Raw genomic sequence first — 25,727 nt, 5'->3', positions numbered from 1 at the left:
TGTGTATTATGCTGATCCCTCCCAACGGATCATTATCTGGTGTGTTTTGACAGTGCGGAAAGTGTCATCCGACGCCTTAAGTTAAGAGGAGGAGGGGTGCTACTTCATCCATAGCGCTGCAGTCAGATCATCTGACACGTGTTTGCATAATGAGATGATGAGAAATGTGGGAGTGTGGTTGCGATGTCACTGGTTATACATTAGATATGCAGGAGATATTACTTTTCAAACGTTTTGTTTGTGGTATCTGACATGGTTCTGGTCGCGTGGCGCTGTTATTTTATATTTCATTCGGCAATATTTTTTGAATTAACAACGCTTCGGACGCTTGTGGTATGTCAATAGAGAAAACATGATTATTTTTAATGTTTTCAAGACATGTGACCAAATACTCTCCAAGTTAAGGAGACACGGATTGTCCATTATTCATGCAGTGACCAATTTGAAACACAGCTGATACTATACATTTGAGTATTCTGTATTGGGAATATTAGAATAAGCTACTTCTTTCTTCGAAATTGGTATCATTGCAACAAGTTAAACTACAGGGTGTTTCAAAATGAATATCGGGATTATAAGGATTGTAGTGTTTATTACAATTATGAAGAATACATCAAATGAAAGAGCAACTCAAGCAGTTTTGTACGCACGCATGCGCAAGCACTGTTTTCTCCACGGGCGTCTCTGGCAAGGGGGACAGGGGGGACGCGTCCCCCCCAAACATTTTGAGTACGAGATAAATGGATAAATGCTGAAACTATTTAGATCTATGTGGAAGAAGTAAAAACATAGGCAGAACAAATTAAAATTATGTCTGTTCTTAAATCTTAGGTTAATGTGATTAGAATGTCTGCCTGAGGTGTGTCACTTTGGTGTCTTCCCACTTGCGACAGTCCTATTAGCGACAGGAACTGTTAACTGTCCTATGAGCGACCGATTCGTTCATACTAAGATAATGGAAGAAGATAAGGCTCTCTCTTCTTTAACTTGTTTCATGCTAATGTGATTTAGAACCTAACAAAATGTACTATGAAAAATTTCGCTCTACCTGAATTTAATACGTGAGAATGCTCTCATTACATTAACAATCTTTTATATGTTTTTCCTAATATTATATTTTTGAATTAATTTCTATGAATACACTGACTATATCAAAGGAAAAACTAACAAATATTTAGAGTACATTAGCCTTTAAATTTCATGTTAAAATGATACGAAGCATAAGTTTAAATTGAATATGTTTATGGCATAAGAAAGAGATAGGGGCGCCATAAGAAAATTTTCTAGGGAGGAGCATATCCATGGTTGTTGTATCACGTCTGGTATATCTGGTATTTAATATGCGTGGTTTGCTATATTACGTATACATTTTCGTGAGCCAGGGGGGCGATCCCTGCCTTCTCATCGGACGCCCATGGAAAGAGGGTGTTCACCACGTGAGGATATCAAAGAAATCTAAAAACACTGTGTATTCGAAGAAATTATTACACAAGTTACAAATCTCTCGCAGGACTTAACAGTTCGTCTAGTTATAAGGGATTATTTCAGTTATACGACAAGCTTGTATGTATAAGTCAAAACAAGGGAGGAAGGTAAATTAAGCAATTAATTTACGTTTTAGTAGCTTTCAATAGGGAAGAAGGTAGTTTAAAGAGTTTGTTTACCTTCTGGATTGTTTAGAGTGAACTGCATTGTAATTGGTGGGATTGGTTGAGAATAGCCAATCAGATGTAAGGGATCTCAAAAGCTGTCTTTTGTCATTGACATATTTTTTTTTTTTTCATTTTATTCACGGCGAAACTGTTACACGTTTAAGTTTTTCAAAATAAAATATATTACTGGGCTTAGTGAGTAATTAGATTTGAATCAAATTAAGTACAGAAAACAGAGCTTTTGAAGAAAGGGGATATTACAACTGGATTTCCATAATTACGTAGGAATATACTTTTCATGGAAATATCCCTGTTGTCTCGTTAAGTTATTTGATATGTTTTATGCCAAATCTAACTCAAAATTAAAATAAGTTTTATTTGCACTCACTGTAGAGGAAAAATATATTTGACGAGCAGTATCACTGGCACGTACATATTTCATACCAAGGTTGTTCGGGCGCTAATAACGCCAGAGGCAAACGTACTTTACGAGATGGAATCATATAATCTTCCATCATCTCAATGTAAATGAATCGGTCGCTCATAGGACAGATAACAGTTCCTGTCGCTAATAGGAGTGTCGCTTCTGGGACTAATTCGTCACTTTCAAAGACTTTTTTTTTTTTAAGTTACGCTTCTTGGTTAGTCAAAGTAGTCTCGGCTGCAGGCACATTTTTTTTTTTTTTTTTTTAATTATTATTGCTTAACCAGCAATAATTGGTTTCCATGACGAAGGGAGACTGGACAAGGGAAAAAAAAGGATGTATAGAAAGTTTATCTGCGCATTAAGAAGGGGAATCTAGAAAGACAGGGAAATATACAATAGAAGCGAAGATGACAAGAGGAATTTAAAAAGATAGAGAAATTTTAATATTATATATGAGAGTAAATTTCATGCAAATACTGTAGAAGGGCAGCAAGGGACAACTACTATGACAATATAGAAACTAAAGATAGAAATGAGTGTTTAATGAGCGAAGTGAGTTTATGGAAGATGGAAAGAATACATTGAGAAGCCGGATGACAGCAAGAATAGACTGTGCATTTTAGACATTAAAACGGAAAACGAAGTAAACGAGGATGGTTCATTGGACAAGTTCAAAAACATACAGCGAAATGAAGAAACTATATGAGGACTAAAAAACTACAATGCTGCAAATGCGTTTAAGAACACCGAGCAGGAATTCACCGGCAGGAATGTCAAGATGAAGAAATTAACTAAGAATCATATTATATATAGACCTAATTTTTTTCGCCAAGTAGTCTACCAGTGATGAAAGAAAATTAATGATGAATTGTGTTGCTACAGATAGAAAGAGCAGATGCCATTAGTAAAGTAGATTCCAGTTTACATATAATTTTGAAGTGATTTTAGTTGGGGTCTACTAGCATTCTAGTCGTCCCCTTCCCCCCCAATTTTAACATGCCAGAGACGCCCATGGTTTTCTCTGTTGTTAGAAAGCGCTAGTGGTGGATGGACAAATTGAAAGCATCGCGAAATAGCGCACACCTTCCTTATTTAATATATACAGAGGTTGTTCAGCCTACGCTTGGCCGATTTCGTTCCTTCCCCCTCAGGGCAGAATGGGCTCATCCGACCTGGCTTGTTGCGTCCTGCAGTGTTGTGAAGTGGCTTCCTGGGAAAGGAGTTGTTTTTCTCCGCGGACGACAATAACGCAAAAAAAAAAAAAAAAAAAAAAAAAACAGGACCATTGTTGTGAGTGTTGTGTTAAATTTGTTTCCAAATGTGTGGGTTTCCGCTCTGTGACCAAAATGCCGCCCAAACTAAGCCGGTTTTGGGAAGGCTATGTTACGGCTCTTTATGACGGCCGCTTTAGTGTTTCTGTCATTAGTCGGAAGCTGTACGAACGGCATCGGGCAAAACAAAGGTGGATGTACGTCGTAACGCTCGATGAAGCATGGATTTACCTTTCCGACTGCGACAAACTGAGAGCCGTCATGTACCGAGAGAAAGGAGCCAAGAACTTCAGAAGGTAAAGAATCCGTGTCTGTAAAGAATCCTTCCCAAAAGGGTTCATGGTCGTTACTGGCTACTGTTACCGAGATAAACTGAAGATTCGTAGGGTGGCGAAGAACTGCAAAATAAATTCGCAGTATTTTCAGGAGCAGATCATGCGGCCGATCTATGAGCATGAGATTCCAACAATGTACGGAAATGAGCCAATTCAGATGGCGTCCCTCGCATTCTACAGGGAGATGGAGGAGGCAAGTGGTATAAGGTGAGATACCTTTCAATGAGGTACCTGTTAAATCTCCAGATGCAAGTCCTATGGACTATTGTGGATTTGGATTGCTGAGGCGGGCTTTGGGAAAACGGCGTGTGACAACTGTGGAAGGATTTTGGAAAGCTGTGCAAATGAATGGGACAAGATTCCCCTCCCAGTCCTTCAGAGAAGTCTATTACAGTGGAAATTGCGCTGTCGGACTATTGTTAGGAACCAAGGGAAACACATCGAGCACTTACAGACCAGGCGCCATGGATTCTTCTAAATTTATAGGTAAGTCGAAATTGGCCAAATGTAGACTGAACAACCTAGTTTCATTCAGTATTGCAGTATTTGTCTTTAACTAATCCGATTTGTAATATGGTGACAAGAAAGGTATTCTTGTGAAGAGTTTGAAAAAATAAAATCTTTGAGCCTTAACGTCCTGCGATTATGCCCTTTAGGCTAAGGGAAGTGATGATTAAAGCAAGTGAATGATGATTGAAGAATTGATGGAATGAGAAAGTGAAAGAAAACGGGATTTCCCCGAGAAAACAAATGAGCGTGATGTTCAGCACAAACTTACTTGACCGGAGATCGAACCAGGGATTTCACGCATCAGAGGTAAGAGCTCTACCACTGAGCCACAGTACCCCACTTTTGTGCATTTTTGTTATTGCGAATATCCCCGACAAAAGTCTTAAAAGCGATTTTTAAGATTCTTCATCCCGGCGAAATTAAAATACCGCTAACTTTACAGTAATTATGTGATATCTTCAAATAGATAAAAGATAATTGAAATGTGGAACAAGAGCGCCCTAGACAATATTATTTTACATGAGAAACCGTTATTACGACTCACTTATCTGCTTTCGATTTCGAGCCATTTTGAAAATCGGCATTTATTTTCGCGTTTCTAAACAGCTGAAAACGGAAAACCACTAGGTGACTTGTGATAACGGTACCTCAAGCAAAATAATATTGTCTAGGGCGCTCTTGTTCCATATTTCAATTATCTATTATCTATTTGAAGATATCACATAATTACTGTAAAATTAGCGGTATTTTAATTTCGCCGGGATGAAGACTCTTAACTTCCACCAACTGGCAAGAAGCAAAACGGTTTACTAAATTTTTTTGTAAAAAAAAAAAAAAAAAAAAAAAAAAAAGCGGGGAAGAGTGCTAAGAGACAACTATGTTTTTGCCTAGTTTTTCTCAAAAAGAAACCAACCTTTACAAAAACCCTTTTGGTTCGTGCGGGGAGAAGTTTGCCTGCGAGATATTTTTGTACGTTAACGGGGACGGGAGGGAAAAAAACAACAGAAAATTTAAATTTTTCCCTAGTGGGTCTTCTTTTTAAAACATATCCGTTTGGTTAGTGTTCAAGACGTCTCGAACGTAAATGGGACTTTCATTGCAGAGGAAGAGAAAGAGAAAAAAAGAAGTATTTTCTCTTCTCTTTAGCGCTTAACAAAGGCAAAGAGCATTTTTTTTCTCGAGATACGTATACAAAAAAAGAAAAGCGATATACGGAAGAAAATGCAATACTTTCGTTTTCACTGTTAGGTAGGCTACAATTATTTTCTAGTTTATAAGTAATCTTTCCGAAGCTAATTTTGAAAAGAGTGTTGCAATATTCTTTTCAATGTACATCATTAGTTTATACACAGAGAGAGAAAAAAAAAACGTAATGTGGCGTACGCAAAAGCGTAGATTACATGCGTAAATCCTACAGTTTTTGGACCTAACGTACGACTATATGTAACAATCAGCAGCAAACGTATAACTGAAAACGTATGTTTTACCATACTTTCCGTATAAGTGTTCCATCTGTAAGTACTTTCCGTATGAAAGAAAGAACTGTATGTAGGCGGTCAGGATACCACATACAGATTGACGTCTGTAAGATATAGCTGACGTATACGGAAGACTGTTAGATATCAGACATCCTGCAACGGCACGATGTAACATCTAAACGGGAAAATGGTGGTACGTATGTAGCATATGGCTAACTATGCTCCGTACAGATTTCCGTAGTAAACATTTGGATTCCGTATATTTGTACAATATACTGCTGTCTCGATAACGGATTTTTCTCAGTGCAGCAGGCGTAGTTTCACATCATATCTTCAATCACTAAGGACACTCATGCATTACAAATGTATACTTAACACCAGTGGCCTAGCCGGGAAACTCACAACCCTAATAAATTAGTCAATACTCGTTAGCAGCGTGAAGCGGGGGGGAAAATCAGGGGGTAACAAGTGTAATATGACTGTTTTTCCATATCAACTCATCAACTCTCGCAATGTAGTTCTCCGTGACTGCACAGACAGTGCGTCCTGGGGGTGGCCAATCTTTAACACTTGTTACACCCCGTTTGAACTTATCTGCCCACTTGTACACTTGTGTTCGATTCAAACAACTTTCAGTATATTGCACTGCCATCCGACGGTGAATTTCGATTAGTTTTAACCCTTCAGCTAACAAAAATCTAAAGACACTCCACTGCTCCACGATGGTGCAAACCTGCAAGGATAACACCATCTTGTTTCACTAATTCCCAGCATCCTGTTCGCGGAGCAGGCGTGCCAGGCCTATCTAGGACACCATCAAAATACAACAAAGAAGCACAAACTTTGTTGAAGTTTTGTATTTATTTATTTATTTATTTATTTATTTTTTTTACAACTTTTTCGGTATTTACTGAATGAACCTTGTGTATCACTAATTTTCACGATATATATACAGTTGATTTGAAGTAACAATCTCCTTCACACAGAGTCCCCAAAAAGCTTATTCCAACTGTTAATAATTAAGAGGCCTTATCACTGCGAAATTAAAACACCACTAATTTTACATTAATTGTGTGATATCTTCAAATAGATAAAAGAAAATCAAAATGTGGAACAGGATCGCCCTAGACAATATTATTTTGCATGTGGTATCGTTAACCTGAGTTACCTAGTAGCTTTCCGTTTTCAGCCATTTAGAAACGCGAAAATAAAAGTCGATTTTCTAAATGGTTGGAAATCGAATGCAGATGAGTGAGTCGTGATAGCGGTATCTCATGTAAAATAACATTGTCTAGAGCGATCTTGTTCCACATTTCGATTATCTTTTATCTATTTGAAGATATCACATAATTACTGTAAAATTAGCGGTGTTTTAATTTCGCCGTGATAGGGCCTCTTAAGTGATTCCATAACTTATGTAACCATCCATAACTTTTACCTCGATCTATTGAATGTTCACTAGATGAATCATAGTGAAAATATATGGCTTATAGTTGAATTCCCCCAAATTTTAATTAATTGTAAAAAGGAAAGTATGAATGAGAGGGCAATGAAATTTCAGAGAATTAAAGAAAAAAAGTAATAAAATTTATTTTTCACACACTAATACACTTTCTCACATGCCTTACTGGTAGCATGAACAGTGTACAGTTTATGATCAACTTCTCCCATGTTCTTTCCAACATGTCCCCTGTTACTTTTGTAATTCTATCACTGATTCGAGAACGTAACTCTGGGATTATATTCATTAAAGGTTTCCGTAAATTCGTCTGAAATTCTGTTGCTGATACGAAAATAAAATCAGAGATTTTGTTTCAGCATACCACACTATTGCCTGCGCGCATTTGCTGAACTGTATTATTTACGAAACTATAGTGAACAATTGGGCAACTTTAAGTTATGAAAATAAAACTCGAAGATCAAGCTCTTCACTTGGTGTTACAGTTATATCATAATCCATTGTATTTCGTTCACAGTAATTCATTGAAGTTAGAGAGATTTGAACGGAACACCTTGTATGTTGGATGCTGTATATTAGTACATCCATTTCTACAGTGACCCCGCGTAGCGTAGTCGCTAACGCTCTCGCCTTCGGTGCGAGCGATCCCGGGTTCGACTCCCGGTGGGGGCGCTCGGTCGAAAAAGTGTAAAACGCTTTTTCAGGCCAGCCACCCTGAATGAGGTTTCGCTGGGTTTTCCTCACTCACACCAGGCAAATGCCTTATAGGTCCCAGGCCTCTTCCTTCCTTCCCCCATTCTTTCTTCCTTCCCTTTCCCCGGATTGTGTGCTCGCCGAGGGACGTCATCCCTCAAAACGTGACGGGCTAAATGGCCTTAGATGCCGACAGCTCAGAAGTCTAAATCCTAAATCCCTAAATCATTCCTACAGCTTGGAGTTTTCCAATTTCCTTGTAGGAATCTCTTCCTTTTTGTTTGATTTTTCGTTCCTTTTATTTATTGAGTAGTTCAGACTTTTCAAATGCACTATGTATATTGTAATATTTTCTATGTAGAGTCAAATGACGTACACGGGAATCTTTTAACCCTTCGCTCTTTTATATAAAAAGGTCTTATATAACTTTGGTACAAAGTTTCTATAATTTTTTCTGAAAGTCTTTAAATACTCTAAATAAATTTGGCGTGGGAGACCCGGATTCGATTCCCGGTGAGAGCTCATGTGGTTTGGATTTCACGTTAATCAGTAGGTCCCATCACATATAGCCTCGCTGCTGGAAGGGACATTAAACTCCAAATCAACTCGACTGTAAATAAATGTTTTCAGTGTAGGTTATGAATATTCCCTCCGGCATACGATGTTGTCTCAGGTAGAAAGCAAGTTGGTTTTAGTCCACAGTGGCCTCAGACCGGATAGGTTATACTCCGTAGCTCATAGCAGTCTTGGAGCAGGTATTAAAGGTGTATACTCGGGCCTAGGTATTGAAGCGGCCTCAGGACTAGGTATTGAAACATAAATCTTCGTAGCCCATGGCGGCCTTGGGAGAAATTGTTGTAGGTGAACGATCAGCACTAGCACTGATATCTTCTTGGTCCTGTCGTCCCCTTTTATAGCCGTCCTTTTGGAGGGAGGACCTGTGGAGGGATTGTCGGATTTCTTCGTGGATCTCCGAGTCCTTTGTTTCTTCCTGAAAGTGCAGTTTTCTTTTGTCGTCTGTGCCACTGCTGGTTCACAAGTCGTAAAATCACGTGTTCATAGTGAAAACATATGGCTTATAGTATGTATGGGTGCACGAGGCCTGGCAATATAGTATATTTTGACTTTAGCTTTGCCTCATTTTTTAATGTGGAACCCCCTATTTGCTGATTCATTTTGGCACAATACCTCTAAGCGTCCTGTAGAGTTAACTTAGAATTAATAGGCTTTCTGCTATCATTGCTTAATGTAATTACTGTCTGAAGAATACGTAGAGTATGTTACAATATGGGGATGCACTGTGCAAGTATGATCCACTGTGGCGTTTCCAAGACGTATGATCAATCAGATTTATTATACTGATCAGTGACTTTTCCATTGATGTGGCATAGAGGAGTTCAATTATCATTACGTGCAGTATATATTACACTGTAAAGCAGTTCACGTTTACCAATTAAAAAAAAAAAAATAAACTAGGTCTTTCGCTTTTTTCTCAGATTAATATGACATTATTGCGATGATTTTTAAATACATTTTTTTTCATTACCTCTGATTTATCTATCTATGTATGGAGCTTTTCTAAACCCATCCCACACGCCTATTCATACTGATTTTGCACTATCAATAAAATTAAACGTAATTCCATTCTGAAAATACAGAAAACATGTTTCTAGTATTTAATCAGTAACTTTTTTTTTTTGTATTTTTTGGGAGTTTTTTTTTCACCTATTTGCTATATCACGTATTACGATAGACCTCTAATTACTAGTTTTTTTTTAATTTAAAAAAAGAGAAGAAGGATTTTTTTGTATGTGATTTTTGTGTAACAAATCAGAATCAATGTTATACCATGGGAGAGAGAGAGAGAGAGAGAGAGTAAAATCCATGGATAACAACAAATAGAATGCGATCATGACGATAGAAGCGCACAAGCATTGAAAATAGATCAGAGATTTTTTTTTAGTTTTCCAAAAACAAAAAGAATGAAAAAAAGCAAAACGCATGAGGAAGAGAGAGAGAGAGAGAGAGAGACTAAACAACGTAAATAACCTGTTAATCACAACAGTATTGAATTTCGCTTGAATTTCCGAGTTTTCATTACGAGAAAATACGGTGATATGATTCGTTCTTGGCTGATTTTGTATCTCTCTTTCTCTCTCTCTCTCTTTCTCTCTCTCTCTCTTTCTCTCTCTCTCTGTCTCCAAATGTCCAAATGCACGATTAGTAATTATCTCTTTCTATGTATATGATGGGTTGAAATATACAGAAATCTCATCAGATCACCTTTTCGTTCCAGTCTCACAGCCCCCCAACCCACCCTCGTTTCAACATATCCTCTCCCCTCTTACATATCATAGTTATGTTTTTTTTTCAATTTTTGCCAGAATCGAAACATTTCTTTATAGAAATCATCTCTAATATACATAGATATATAAACGTATATATACGTATATCTATATACATACATACTTTTATATATGGGAAATACAATATTTTTGATACCATTTTCGCAGTTAACCAATTTCGGATTTATTCCTATGGTCCCCTTTCCCTATTCAATATCTTCTTTTTTATACATTACTTTTTTTCCCACCGGTCTGTTCATCTCTGAAAAATCTTTGTTGATTTTTGTTATAAAATGAGAATATTGAAGTTACCATTTTCAAATTGTACATTTCTATATCAAATTTATTTATATATACATATGAGTAATATGTGTCTGCTGAATACAAAGTACTTACCCCATAGATTATAATCTAAACATAGAAATACACACGGCTATAGTTGAATCACTTATTTTTGTGTTTTATTTTTTCATCTTTTTTTTCATAAAAAATCATATGTGAACTCTTTATTCTGTTACTATAAAATTATCTATGTGGTTTTGATTTTTAATGGAATTGTTGTTTTTGTTATTCGCCTATTGTTCTGCATATGAATCAACTACTAGTGTAGAGGATAATCATAATAAAAGCATTTTGTATTAAATGGAAATCTGGTTTTCTTTTTTACCCGTTACCAATTATTTTTTGTAACTTGATTTCTTTCTATCATTATTGTCAGTACTTCATTGTTTTGTTTTTTTTTTTTTTTAATTTTTTGAACTTGTAAATGTACACTCAATTATATATATAATACACACACGACTTTAACGAACATTTACTTTGAAAAGGCATAAATGTTAAAAAAAAATAAATAATATTAAAAGGAATTACTGCGGACCATGATGCCAAGAAATTATAAAGTTAGTGTTCTGGATCGAAAGATTCTTACATTGTGCTGGATTCTCTGTGCGAGAAGAATATATAGTTATCAAAATAGTGGAGGCATGTATTGATTGCTTTATAGCAAAATGTATGGTAACACTGAGAATGTATACGTCAGGCGGGGATCCAGAAATTTTTGTTGGGGGATCCAATACTGCAAGCCAAGACGTATATGTAGTATTAAACTGCATCCGAAAAGACAATAAGTAACTGTAAAATACTACTATTATCTTTATTTTCAGAAAAGTAAATGATAGAACTATATTTTTTTATATATAGAAAAGAGTAGAGACGAAGTGTAAAATCAAATTTTCATCTTACATCAATCATTTTCCAGTTAAACAAGTATAATTTTATTGAAAAAGCATACAACTGTATGTTGAATTAAGAAGTTTTGGTGTTTTTTGGGGTCAGCGCCCCTGGTGTGTATATCAACTGGCTGTTGTTAGCAGTATGCTGGCTGATTATTTGCAGGAGGTCAGAGGCAGCATTAGCTTGTGGGTAGGTGGCATGTACTGAAGCGTGCATACGGTGGTGATGCAAAATGGGAGACCTCTTTGATTTACTAATCATTAATACGTTAGTTAATGGAAGTGTATCTAAGGTAAGTCCAAGGTGGTAACAGAATACAGAACTTATGACTAAAAAATAATGGATGGAAGAAAAGCCTAAGTGACTGACATTACCGAACATTGAAGAAGATTGTGACCAAGGATCGTGAAGAAGGGTTTCTCATCCTGTGGTACGTGAACTACTGTTGTAAGTACGCACAACGTACGGTGATGTACGCTTTCGTCGTATGCTAGTAGAAAAGGTTAACCCATTAGTGCCCAGAATTCCCCAGTGGTATTTTGAAAAGTTTCTTTTCGCCTACTTGGTCTTAATAGTACTCTAAAATAGAACTTAGAATATTTTTGAAAAATATTTATTGTTTTCTTGTTTTTTAGGCCGGCAACTTAAGTTGCCAAATGGCACATACATATTCAAAAAAGGGAAAATTTTGGAAAGTTACAATTTTGAGGGAGAAAATACACTGAGAAAACATAACTATTAAAATCAAGTTAATCCTTCCATTACGAACCTTCAATCCTTCCTTCTGGAGTCTTTGAAATCAATCCAGTTGAGTATTTCTCCTCAAAACACATTGTAGCCAAAAGCAATGCTAACCTTACGTCAATATATCATACAAAAAAAAAAAAAAAAAATACAATGATGTTATGACGAAACAGACTCCAAAGTAACTTCATGGTTAAAACCTGCAACGTCAATCCATGAATTTCTGCGCTATAACGAAAAATTGCCGTGGCAACTTAAGTTGCCAAGGGGCAGTAATGGGTTAAGAACCACTACCATAGAGCAAAGGTGGCAGAAGTGACTATGAAATTCAGCCAGCACTTAGAGCAGCCTATTAGGGGAAGGTCGTCTGGTATCGGACACCTTAGCTTTTTTTTTTTTTTTTTTTTTTAGTTTGTCAGGCTGAAAAATAGCCATAACAAATTACTTAATGCACAAAATGATACCTTGGAATCTTACACACAACGTATTAAACGTGATTTGACAGGTAAAAACTAATAATGTATATTTTTGGATATATATATATATATATATATATATATATATATATATATATATATATATATATATAAAACAGGAACAAAAAAAGGAACACAAATTAGCGTTCTTAAAAAATAGAGGGTGGTATCGGACAAACATAAAACTGTAGAGAATTGGTCTTTTGAAGTAATTTAACAAGGGAACAATGCAAATATTAGCTGTTTACAGGAGTTCTTACACACAAAATAGAGTTTTATTACGCTTTGAAATACAGCCTAAAATAAGAATAAAAAATATGTCTTAAAATTCTTAGTCTCATCAAGAGTTGTTATTTTTTATTCTGACATAAATCACAATGATAAAATAGTCTGCCTTCAAAATTTTCATATTGTTCATGTACCAAGTCTTTACATATATTGCACTGTATCCAATCATCAAAAGACTCCCCGCAGATTATAATATTTAGTTTTCCAGCAAGTTTCTAAACTAGTTTTAAAAATTCTTGTATTCTTAATGGCATTAGGCTAGTTAACTATACAAAGCCTTTACATGATTGTATAGTATTTCTTCTTGGTCACGTCGAGGCTTAGCTGTTACCTCTTTCCCTTCAGGCAGGTTTTCGACACGATCTCCTAATGTACTCTAAGGAACACCATATCTAGCACTGGCCGCACGTGCTTCTTTGGAAATAACTTCGTCCATGGTCAACTTCACATTTTCTTCATTCCAATTGCCACGTATTTTCCCCATGGTTTCCAGAAAAGCCAGAAACCATCAAAAAACGTCAAGTTTACTCACCAGCGTTTTGTCCGATACCACCCGATTCCCTGTTGCCCGATACCAGCCGAAAGACTTGCAACTTATGAATGGCTATCTACCAGCTTGTAACATCACGAAGGCAACTATACGCCTAAATTATAATATATATACACTAATAAATGCTGTGATAGCAATAATATATCAATACATTTACTTTGTGAGAAGTTACAGGCACACAAATCTATCTCCGTGCACTTGATCACTCGCAAAAGTACAAAAACCGTGAAGCACGAGATACACCGTTCATCGGACAAATCCACTATGGCATGGGCTTGGCTAGTTCATTCGATCAACTACTAATAACTGTAAGCTTAACAGGTGCCACCTTAAGCAGGAAATAACGGAAACTGCTTTTGTCCGATACCACCCTCTATCCGATACCAGACGACTTTCCACTAAGACAATTAGAAAAAAAAAAATACAGTCCAACACAAGGTCCACAACCTCAATGTTTATTTAATTATTTATTTATTTATTTGCCATCAATATAGCAGGCACAAGCCCAATTATGGTGTTGGTATATTACATAGTACATTTACAACAGTTTTTTGTAAAACGCAGAGTTCATATTACATATATCTGTTTCTTTTTGTTCGATACATATTTTGCTATAAGTAGAGCACATTATCCAGATTGGTGATTTCAATAATACGTTGGTCCTTGCTTTTTTGCAATAGAACAGGCCAGAGTTATTTTGCTGAGCTCCTCCGTGACTAAGCGGTTAGCGTACGCGTCTTTAGCGTGGGAGACCCGGGTTCGATATCCGGCGGGAGCTCATGCGGTTCGGATTCCACGTTAATCAGTTGGTCCACGTCTCGTATAGCCTCGCTGCTGAACGGGACGTTAAACCCAAAATCAACTCAACTCAACCTCTGCGTCTTGCTGACGACACTAACGTAAGTGCAGTACTGCATGAGGAATACTAAATATTTCTCTCCAAGCCACTCATGACATATGTGCCTGTATTTCATGAAAAAAAAAAAGAGCAGTTTTGCAGGATATAAGAGTTGCCCTTAATGATATTAATAAGGAAAAATTGCACTTTCTTTAGATCAGCGTTTCCCAACCTTTTTCAACTTGCGGCACACTACGGGTGTAACTTGAAGTCTGGCGGCACACTCATAGTTATTCCCGTGGTAGACTTTTTTTTCTGTGATTACTGATCTCACAAAGAAGAAAATTCGATCACGGGTTTTCCCCCGTGGTAAATTATTATGCTTTTTTTTTAATATTCTAATTTAGAAATAGAAAACAATTGCAATGGAATATAGAACTCAGGTTTTTAAAAATACACTTTTTTTTGGGGGGGGGGAATGTATCCAATCTTTTACTAGGAACGAAGATCACTAAACAAAGAACGAACAAACGAATTCTAAAACACAAATGTAGGTAATTTGTATGCATGTTTCCTTTGTCGAAAGGATTGAATGATATTTTAAAATTTCAAGTTACGAAACAGTCTTCAATAATAAAGTAACAATAATGGTCATAACAATGACATTTTTTTATTAGCTATGGAGCTTTAGCAGCTACACAGCAATGTATGTAAAATAATATATTCCAATTACAGTATTTTTTTTTATTGTAGAGGTTTATAGTAACGTGATATACAAATATAAAATTTACATTTTTTTCTTTTTTAATTTACATTTTTATTGTCTTGCAATTTGGTTGCTATAGAATTAATAATTTTGTTTCGATTTCCTCGCGGCACACCATCGGTCCATTCGCGGCACACCGGTTGGGAAACGCTGCTTTACATACTCCCATTATTTTGATAACCACCTGTACTTCATCCAGTCTTGTGATACTAGGTATACCTTAGATTTAAAGAAACTATGATTATACTACATGAATACGGAGAACTTGAGATATGTTTCTTCAGTAATGCAGTCTATTCTAATTAGGCTATTATTGTAAGCAGTGGCGTATTTAGGGGGGGCTTCCGGGCTTAAGCCCCCCCGATATCTTACTTACTGTAGTAAAGTATATGGAATATCTTGCAGAATTTCCACATTTTCAGGCAAAGTCCCCCCCCCGAAAGTTAGCAAAGCCCCTCCCGAAACAAAATCGTAAATACGCCTCTGATTGTAAGCTATAAAGATAACCAAAAAAGTTCTGTCGCTTTTTCATCCACCACCTTCGAACATTGATATGTCACCTAAGACGTACTTGGAAGATCAAAAATAGTCCCCATCAGCATCGACGACCTTTTGCCAATGGTTTGGAAGGCCATGGATTCCATCGCGGCTTGGAATTTTATCTAACTGTCCTCGATGTTTCTGTGTTCGTGTCCCTGTCGAGTCTAGTAGTCCTGAAAAATGGTGCAAATAGAAAATTAAGTTAAGAAGTTTTTTATTTATTTTTTTTTAAAGTGATAGAGTGGTTACCTCTGGTGCGTGTGGTCCCTATTTCGATCAACGGTAAAGTAAGTTTGTGGTGTACTTGTCCGTGTCCGTGTCCGTAAGTTTTCTCCTCATCAATTTGTCCGTAATCATCGTCTCCACTAGCCTAATGGTCATAAACGTAGGACGTTAAACTTTTAAAACATTTCAAACTTTTCAAGCATTTCAACATAATTTTCTAAGCCCCAAATATAATCAATTTACTTACTTTTATTTATTTATTTATTTATTTATTTATTTATTTATTTATTTATTTATTTATTTATTTATTTATTTATTTATTTTCAATTTCTTATCTGGAGGCGCGGTGGCTCAGTGGTAGAGCGTTCGCCTCCGGTGCGTGGGGTCCCTGGTTCGATCCCAGCCCGCGCCGTGTGGACTTTGTGGTGGACAAACACCGTGCTCGTGGGTTTTCTCTGGGTTCTCCCGTTTCCTCCCACTTTCTTCACTCCACCATTTCACTTATCTCTCATCATCACCGTCTCCTTTAGCCTAACCGTAGGACGTAAAACTTAAAGATTTCATTTCATTTTTTTCAATTTCTTATCAGTGGAATGAATACGGCAGATGCTTTATTCTTATAAACATAAACCTGCCAACACTGATGAGGGAAAAACACAAAAAAGCATAAATTCAATTGTTCTATATCTGAGATTTCTTTTCCGTACTCAGTTACTTCCATGTCCGTCCTCCATAATCCTCACTTCATTTTTTCTTTTTCTCTTTCTTTCTTTTCTCTGAAAAAGAAATGAAGAAAGGAGAATTTTTTTGTTTTCCTCGGATATTTAAAACATTTCAGAATAAGAGAAAAGAGAGAGAGATTAAGGGCGACTAGCAGGTACAGAGTAGTCAAAAAAAAAAAAAAGAATATGTATGTCCATACCAGTACCGTTTTCTCAATGTGAGATTATTTGGTTTGTCACATATCCTCACTTCTTGGATGATGAGTTGTTCAGTGTGTTGTAGTATGTGGGACAAGATAACTTCGTTGGGAACTGTGAGGAAATGGAGTGCGGTCAGGGAGATATGGTGGAGAAGAAAGGAAATCGTACTTACCAAGCAACAGACAGAGAGAGAGAGAGAGAGAGAGAGAGAGAGAGAGAGAGAGGAAGAGGAGTGATGGGGGATAGCGTTGAGAGCTCTTGGCCAGCCCCTGATTCACTTTTCTCGAAAATTTTGTTAGGCAAACTAGGCGTGAAATAGATTTTCGTTCTTTTTTACTTTCCCTTGTCCCCCTTCTGTTCTTTCTCTTGTATTTTTCTCCCCTTTTTGAGTTGATGGTTGGTTTAAGACTAGAAACTAGAGAAAGAGACGAATTCTGTGAAGAAAGAAAATAAGATCAGCAAGCAATATAGATTCTTTTTTAACGTTCGATTTCTCTTGAATATGCAAGTCAATGGAGATTTTTTTTTTTTTTTTTTACAGAGTATTTCAAAGTAAATAAAACCCTTATGTTAGAGTATAGTCTTATACGGATAGAGTGTGGTTGTTGGTTCAAATCTTGTCAAGCGTTTTAAACAACGATGCTTCCGATATAAATTGAAAAAAAAATGGAATATTTCAATTTAACGTCCCACGATTATGCTCTTTAAGTTAAGGGAAAATATCATTAAAGTAAGTGAATGATGATGGAAAAATTGGTGGAATGAAAAACCGGGAGGAAACGGATGTATCTCGAGAAAACCTATGAACACGATATTGTCCACGGGCTCTGACCAGACTAAAGCTCTAGTGCAAGAGAAGAATATCAAGTTCCTTTCCAGGATCAAAGTGATACGTTGAAAACTGGAGCGAAAGAACAAGTTGATAATCAGTGGCGGATCTAGAAGGTAAACACTGGGTTGTATCCTGAACCCAAGACTATGATAGGTATGAGTTTACATTTTTTTGATGGGTCCTACAGAAGTTTCAAACTTTACTCTCTCCTGAAGGATATTATGGCCTAGTGCTGTCGAATTTTTATGACATTTGCGGTTTTCGGTTTTTGAGAAAACCGGTTTTCTGAAAACCGAAACCGCAAAAGCGGTTTTCAAAACCAAAACCGCAAATGCTGTTTTTAAAACCAAAATCGCAAATGCGGTTTTTAAAACCGAAACCGCAAATGCGGTTTTGGAAACCAAAACGGCAAAAGCGGTTTTCAAAACGGACATTTCGGTTTTATGAAATTTCATTTTTTTTTTTCAAAAACCGATTTCGACAGCACTATTATGGCCAGGCTGGACATTGGCATTGTGGACCTCTAGTATTGCTTTACACATTGCATAACAGAAAAGCTACAACTGAAATATATCTAATGGTTTAAAAATTTTCCAAAAAAAAGAATAAAAATCAACACATATTATGAACTTTCAAAAATAGGTCTATGTACTGTACATTATAGATTCTACTATTTTTGTCGCTCAAAAAATGGGGGGACTAGGCCGCATCGACCCCGGGGTAGATCCGCCACTGTTGACAATTAGGAATAGGAATGTCATTTTGATTTTTTTTTAAAAAAACTGTGTAATTATAATTTCACTATTGTGCTGCCAAAATGTCTTGAGCCGTGGCAAAAATGCGAACTAAAGCTCACACCCCGACACACCCACACGTTGAGCCAATAAGGGTTCAGCAGCTGCTAAGCGAGAGAGCCTTAGCGAAAGAGAGTGAAATTCCTTCAGCCGATAGCAGCGCCTGAAACGGAAGGCTGGGTATCAAGTCAATGTGGTTAGTTTTGGCACGGAAGTCTGTAGTAGTGAATCATGTTTATATGACTTTGGAAACACGAACATTATTTTCCAGCTCGACCGGTCGCCAGTGTGACGCATGATGCGGCTAAGCATATAAATAGTATTGTGACATCTCAACAGTAATTCAACAATGGAACGAAAGTGAATATCAAGTTCTGAGCACGCTTCGACAAAATTCCCAACGAAAATATTTGTGATATTGAAAAAGGTCAAATTGAGGACTATTGCCTTTCTTGTTGCCGGGTTTTTGAATGACATACGAGCTTCAGTGCTGTCCAAGGACGTTATAAAATAGAGGATCTGGCCTTACAACAAAATCTTGAAGCCATACGTCACAGTTTCGCCACCTCTACTCTGCCCACTCTGTCCAATAAGATCGCAATGTTTTGAGCCAACAATCATGGCGGAAACGAAAGTAGCCAATCAGTCGATGGCGGAAACGAGAGTAGCCAATCAGACGTACCGATGCTCGGTTGTTTTTAGGCTTCATTGATTTAGTAGGATGAAGATACATATGGGCAGATCCTCTATTTTATAACATCCTTGGTGCTGTCACAGAGTCTGTCTAAGGTAACGAGCGCCGAGGTCCAAAGCGTCTGCCAGAACAACTGACGTGTTTGACGAAGTTTGGCACATCACTTTAATGATCGAAATGCAAACCTCAAAATAGTATTAGACGTCGTTAGGATGATTAAGAAGACCATTAACCACATAATAACGTGGAATTTAAATAATCGGAATCTGTGTGGTTTAAATACCATTCCGTGCTCCATTCTTTAACGGAGGAGTAGAAAGAGTTTTCTATTGCCGGGAACTGAGAGCCATTGCTGAAAAGAAACTCAATTTCCACCAGAATATCATTGGAGAGGAAAAAACTGGGTTTTTCCAGTGGATGCGAAAACAAAGCAGCAAAGTACTCAATAGGGTGATCCTGCTTTACCCCAAGCCAAAAATTTCGCCAATCAAAATTAAAAAAAAAAAAATAGACACTTCTAATTGTTTGTTATGACAGCAACGGAATTGTTCATCAGGAAATAGTAAGAAACGGAAAACAGTTACTAAGACCTCTTGTGGAGAAGTTCTCAAAAGTCCGCACACTCACTCCAGAAACAATCCCATATGTGAGATTGGAGTATCGAGCGATTTCACTGGAAGCTGTAGCATGATAATGACCTAGCTCACAATGTACTGACTGTTCGCGAGTTTTTGATCCAAAACAAAAAGATTGTAGGATATATAACCAGGGTCCGCATATTCGCCAGATCTATTTCCTGGTGATTATTTTCTCCGAATTGGAAGTACTTCTGAAAAGTTTCGAGGATGTTTCAACCACCTAAAATAAATAGTGACGACGACAATCAGAAGCATTACAATCCACAGTTTTCATAGATTTTTCCATTACTCATTGGATACTGCAAACCTATGTGTGAACAAAGGAAATTAGTACGAGTTATACTTGTTACTTACTTTTTATTTATTTATTTATTTATTTATTACAGACCTAATCTCGTTCCGGAATTGTCACAGTCCTTGGCCTAATCATTCCTCACATCACGTTCCTCACGTTAGAAGACTTTTCATTGTTATTCACATTTTTTTTCGTAAAGTAAAATCGCAAATTAAAACTACGGCAGAAAAATTCTGCTTCAGAAAATATGATCTAATAGAAAACGGGGATTTCACTATATTATTATTGTTGAGTTGATTATACTTTAGCGTCCCTTTCAGCAGCGAGACTATATGAAACCTGGACCTACTGATTAACGTCAAATCCGAACCACATGAGCTCCCACTGAGAATCGAACCCGAGTCTCCCACGTCAAAAGCGCGTACGCTAATCCCTTAGCCACGAGGAGCTCTATATTATTATTATTATTATTATTATTATTATTATTATTATTATTATTATTATTATTATTATTATTATTATTATTTCCTATAATCATGAATAGCACGCATATCCTAAGTCTGTGTTGCTTTATGATTATCCGATTTGCATGTACTGTATGTACTACTGATGCCCAAATGATAGCCCGCAAATAAAAATTAGGAAGTGTATGAATTGTTAATATTCTTTGAACTCCATGCGTAATAGGAAAAGTGTAACTGGTCATCATATTATAAGAAAACTGAATGGAAATTTGAGTTTTAACTTTGAGAATAGCTCCTTTAATATTTTCGTTACCAAGCCAATTCTACAAAGTAAACGCGGATTTTCATCAAAGCATCTGTTGCGTTCTTTGCTTGCGATGTGGCTGAATAGCCAATTGGAAAAGTTCTTTAAGTACGGTTCTACCTGTAACAGCTTTCTATTGGCTACACATAGAAATCACAAGCAACGGGCGCTTGCATGAAAATCCGCCTTAAGAGGGCTCATCCCAGCGAAATTAAAATACCGCTAATTTTACAGTAATTATGTTATATTTTCCAATACATAAAAGGTAATCGAAATGTGGAACAAGAGCGCCCTAGACAATATTATTTTGCGTGAGGTACCATTATCACAAGTCAGCTAGTGACTTTACATTTTCAGCCGTTTAGAAACGCGAAAATAAATGCCGATTTTCAAAATGTCTCGAAATCGAATGCAGATAAGTGAGTTCGTGATAACGGTATCTCATGTAGAATGATATTGTCTAGGGCGCTCTTGTTCCTCATTTAGATTATCTTTTATCTAATGGAAGATATCACATAATTACTGTAAAATTAGCGGTGTTTTAATTTCGCTGGGATGAGGCCTCTTAAGGCCTTTGCCACTGGGTCAAATGTTAGGAAAATATAGAGTTCATATACGTAGTTATTTTCAAATGTTCGTAGGTTAGGTGCTGGATGACACTAAAAGAAAACATTCCCAGAAAAGAACACATTCAGGCTAGCATACTTTCAGAGAACCGTTATAATACCCAATAACTTGGCGTAACTGCCCATTTTGTGGGCTTAAGCCTACTCCAGCGCCATCTGCTGGCGTCCGGCTGAACTATAGGACCAACCTAGCGGCGAGCACGTGGTCAACGCGTTTCGACGCTCTGTCTGTAACAGGCACATCAGGAGCCTTCTACACAGGCCCGTATCCACGGGAGGGCAAGAGGGGGCCGGGCCCCCCTAAATTTTGGCTGGCCCCCATAAAATTTCACGGTAGGCTTGCAAATGAACTATAATATGGTGATGAAGTATAGAAATAATATGATTGGGTCGCACCCCCCTAACTTCTACCGCCCCCCCCTAAATTTTTGGGCTGGCTACGGGCCTGCTTCTACACCTGGTGGCCGTCACGTTTTGTTTTTCCGCGACTCCCCAATTTGGCTCATGACGCTGAGTGAATGCCGAAAATTGGGAAGCGCCGGTCGGGAATCGAACCCGTGACCACGCGGACTTGAGTCCAACGTTCTAACCTGTGTCTCCGAACCGTTATAATAGGGTGAGGAAAACTGGAAAATAGCCCCCAAGTTTTGATCTTATTTGGTCCTGGCCCGTAATGACTTATAAAATGGCTATCACTGAACTATCCTATTTGAAATACACGGAAAGGTCGTAAGTCTCACAATATTTCCACAACCCTTGCAATAAGTATGTTTATATGCCGTGATCGACCATAAATACAAGGTTAAACGGACCAAGAAGTAGTGTGGGTAGTGGACTATTTAGGAAGAAGGTCACCACTCCGTTAGTAGTCTCAGTCCATTTTTGCTGGCAGTGACGATGAGTGTTCAAAGAAATCTAAGTAATGTATGAGAACTGTTATTACTGTATAAGTTAGAACTCGAGCATAACGCTGCAGTAGAAACACAAAACATTTCTTATGCAAGAAGAGAAGGTGCAGCGAACCATATTCTGAGTTCATACGAAACGTCATTAAGAGTCTCTATCACTGTGAAATTAAAATACCGCTAATTTTACAGTAACTATGTGATATCTTCAAATAGATAAAAAATAATCGAAAAGTGGATCAAGACCTTTCTAGACGATGTTATTTTGCATGAGGTACCGTTATCACGAGTCACCTAGTAGCTTTTCGTTTGCTGTTATTTAGAAACGCGAAAATAAATGCCGATTTTCTAAATGGCTGGAAATCGAAAGCAGATAAATCAGTCGTGATAACGATATCTCACGCAAAATAATACTGTCTAGGAAGGTCTTGTTCCACTTTTCGATTATTTTTATCTATTTGTAGATATCACATAATTACTGTAAAATTAGCGGTATTTTAATTTCGCAGTGATGAGGCTTCTTAAGGAAAATCCATCCATCAAAACATGACGATTGTCAAAATAAGTCAGCATGTCCCAGTCCACTGTTGTGCGTCATATTCACGTACTCGGGAGAACAGTCAGGACCTTCCGCATTTTGTCACATCCCCCATCTCAATCCCAGAGAAGAGTGGATATGTGCCGAGAACTGCTGCATGAGTCGCACAATGTACAGGGTGATCATAAAGTCCCGTTAACCCATATCGCGTCCAAGAAAAATACTTTCCCCCTTGAAGGAAGAGCTGTAAAGACATCGAGACTACAAGCCTGCTGACGTTTTTACACGTCACTATCATTCAATTCGTTTACAAACGAAGATTTTTAATGCCTTTAACTGCAAATCTTTCGTCATATGTTTTTGTAATGTCGAGTATGGAACATCCAATTCCTGTGACCGCTTACGAATGGACTTTTTTTGGGGGGGGGGAGAAAGTTCGACAGACGCAGCAGCCTCCCCTCACGTTTGCAGTCGTGTTAGTCGCCTTCCTGAAAGGGACTTATCTTTTATGCAGTCAATTGCAAACAGCTTTATCTTCCATCATAAAATTGTTGTAGTTTTGGAGGTAAAGATTTCTGAAACCTTACCATGCTGAATATCTCTTAACTGATTTTCCTGTATGGGGTCGTCCGCAAGCCTACGTGCTCATTACGATCCGTTTGTCCATGGTATAAGTGAACTCATCAGCTATAATTTAGATGTACATCAGCACCTGCAACAAGAAACAACAATTCATTAACATCTCTATAATACACAGGACGTAACGGGACTTTGTGATCACTCTGTACGTTTCACGAAACGAATTGTAAAATGTGACGATATGCTGGTGTTTTTCCAGAATCCGGATATGCAAAAACAGTGGTTGATCATCAATGGCCAACTTCAAGAACCGGTTGTCAAACAGGGTCGTTTCGGCTATAAAGTCATGATCTGTGTGTGGTGGAACAAAGAGTTAGTAATTCACTTCAACTTTGTTTCTAACGGTCGTAGCACCAATATTGACTTTTATTCCGAACAGTTGGAGTGCATGTGCGCTGCTACTACGCCGAATGTATTCTGCGTTGGCGAACCGGAAGCACGACCTGCTGCAACAGGATAATGCCAAAACGCACTCGGCCCGAAAAATACAAGGAACTCAGGAATTTTATGGCATCGAATTTATGTCACATCTGATATATAGTCCTGACCTTGCCTTTTCAAATTGCTTTCTGAAATCACGATGTTTCACCATCTTAGAAACAGCAGTGACTGACATTCTTGCCTCTAACGAGAAGATGTGGAAGCGACGTTTAATCCAATAACTGGCAGGAAAGTGGCTATAGAAGTCCGTTAAATCTGCTTTTATTGTGCTGTAATAAATACAGGTATATTGTGCACCAAAACATTGCAAGGCATATGACCCACGTTTCTAAGAAAAGAAAAATGTGATATCCTGCAACATTGATTGTTCAAATGGGGTTTCTTCTCTCGTCGCTGGACATGATAACACCAACAGCGACTGGGGCTAGAAAGAAGGAAAGGACAAAAAGAAAAAAGAAGAAGAAGTTGAGAGGAAAATCTGGTTTGTTTGTATAGAGGCAGTTGGGGTAGAAACGGAAAGTGGGGAAAAGAACTTTTACAGCTACTCCATTTTGTGGTGCGTCAAACTTCACTATGTTATGTTCGAATATTATTGAATTTCCGTGCCCACTTGAGTTTTTTTTTTCTGTATGAGCTTCCATCTACGCATGCTGTATGTAGTCTTCACAGGCAGGCTTTTCCAGTCCTAAAATAAGTTTATTTCTTCTAACAACAAATTGAATTTTTTAATATATATTTTCATTTGTTTGTTTATAATTCCATATCCATTTTAACTAATTAGGCTAAAACAAACTATTATACTGAATTAATGGTTTAAGTGTTCTAAATGATTAGTTTTTTTTTATTTCATTAATTTACGCAAGTATAACGTTTCTCTTCAGTGCCGAAGCGGGAAAGACTGTTTGAAGACAGACTCAAGCCATTATTCGGTTTTGAAAATTAAATGTAGCAAAATTTATAGTTTAACGTTAAATGTTAATACCATTTAAGCGGGGCCTGCAATAGCCGATTTGCCGCTCCATGCAACGGCATCATATTCCTTCCTCCTCCCCCCCTTCCCCACCCCATCATGAACAACGAAGGGGAGGGAAAGAACAATCGCACTCAGAAAGGCCTAAACATCACAAATACAATCTCATTGCGTCTGTTTTCTGTTCAAATATAATCTATTATGTTAGTGAAAGATAAAGCAAACACACCTGCAGAGGAAAGATGGTAAACCTTTTTATAGAATTCAATATCGAACTTCAATTTCAATTTATTAGTTTGCAATTGAAATGCAATGCAATTAGCTCTTTTATCTTTAGTTCTTGATTTTCCTTCTACGTCTGTTATTATTTTTTTTTTTTTAATCTTGTTTCCACTTTCAATGATAAGAAACTTGTTTCTGACAAAGACAAGATTAGTTTTCATATCAGAACTGTGATAATTAATTAAATGAGACAGGTGTTCGCTACTGTTCGAGAATTAATTTCTTGTATTTGACAATAATCAAGCAATTCATGCTGAGATTTGTTTGGCCATTTGCTTTAGCACTGTTCACATGACCTTAACCTAATGCGACCTAAACATGATTTATGAATGTCGTATTCAAACACACAAGGTCACTAAAGTAAATTTAACTACTATCATTATAAAGTCCGTTTCCGACAAGAAATATTTATTTTAAACGATATAGTTATGACAGATTTTTACCACCCCGTGCAAATGCATGTGTTGCTCATATGATAGAGCCAATCCTGCCTTTAAGCGAAGAGAAACGGGCAGTAAATGTAAAGAAATTAAAATGAGATAATTGGTGAAA

General features: G+C 37.2%; 1 protein-coding gene and 1 non-coding gene across 2 annotated transcripts in view; both read left to right on the top strand.

Moving 5' to 3' along the window:
* Positions 1-25,727, top strand: part of TfAP-2 (transcription factor AP-2) — a 1,022,457-nt gene that overhangs the window by 68,102 nt on the left and 928,628 nt on the right. The gene's annotated exons all lie outside the window — the stretch shown is intronic.
* Positions 16,171-16,242, top strand: TRNAR-CCG (transfer RNA arginine (anticodon CCG)). Its single transcript has one exon. It is a non-coding gene; the product is annotated as a tRNA-Arg (tRNA).

Source organism: Thermobia domestica, chromosome 2, assembly GCF_964235325.1.
Source record: "Thermobia domestica chromosome 2, izTheDome1.hap1.1, whole genome shotgun sequence".
Lineage (NCBI taxonomy): Eukaryota > Metazoa > Arthropoda > Insecta > Zygentoma > Lepismatidae > Thermobia > Thermobia domestica.
Note: the sequence above shows the minus strand (reverse complement) of the source record. Positions and strands in the feature narration are given on the sequence as shown.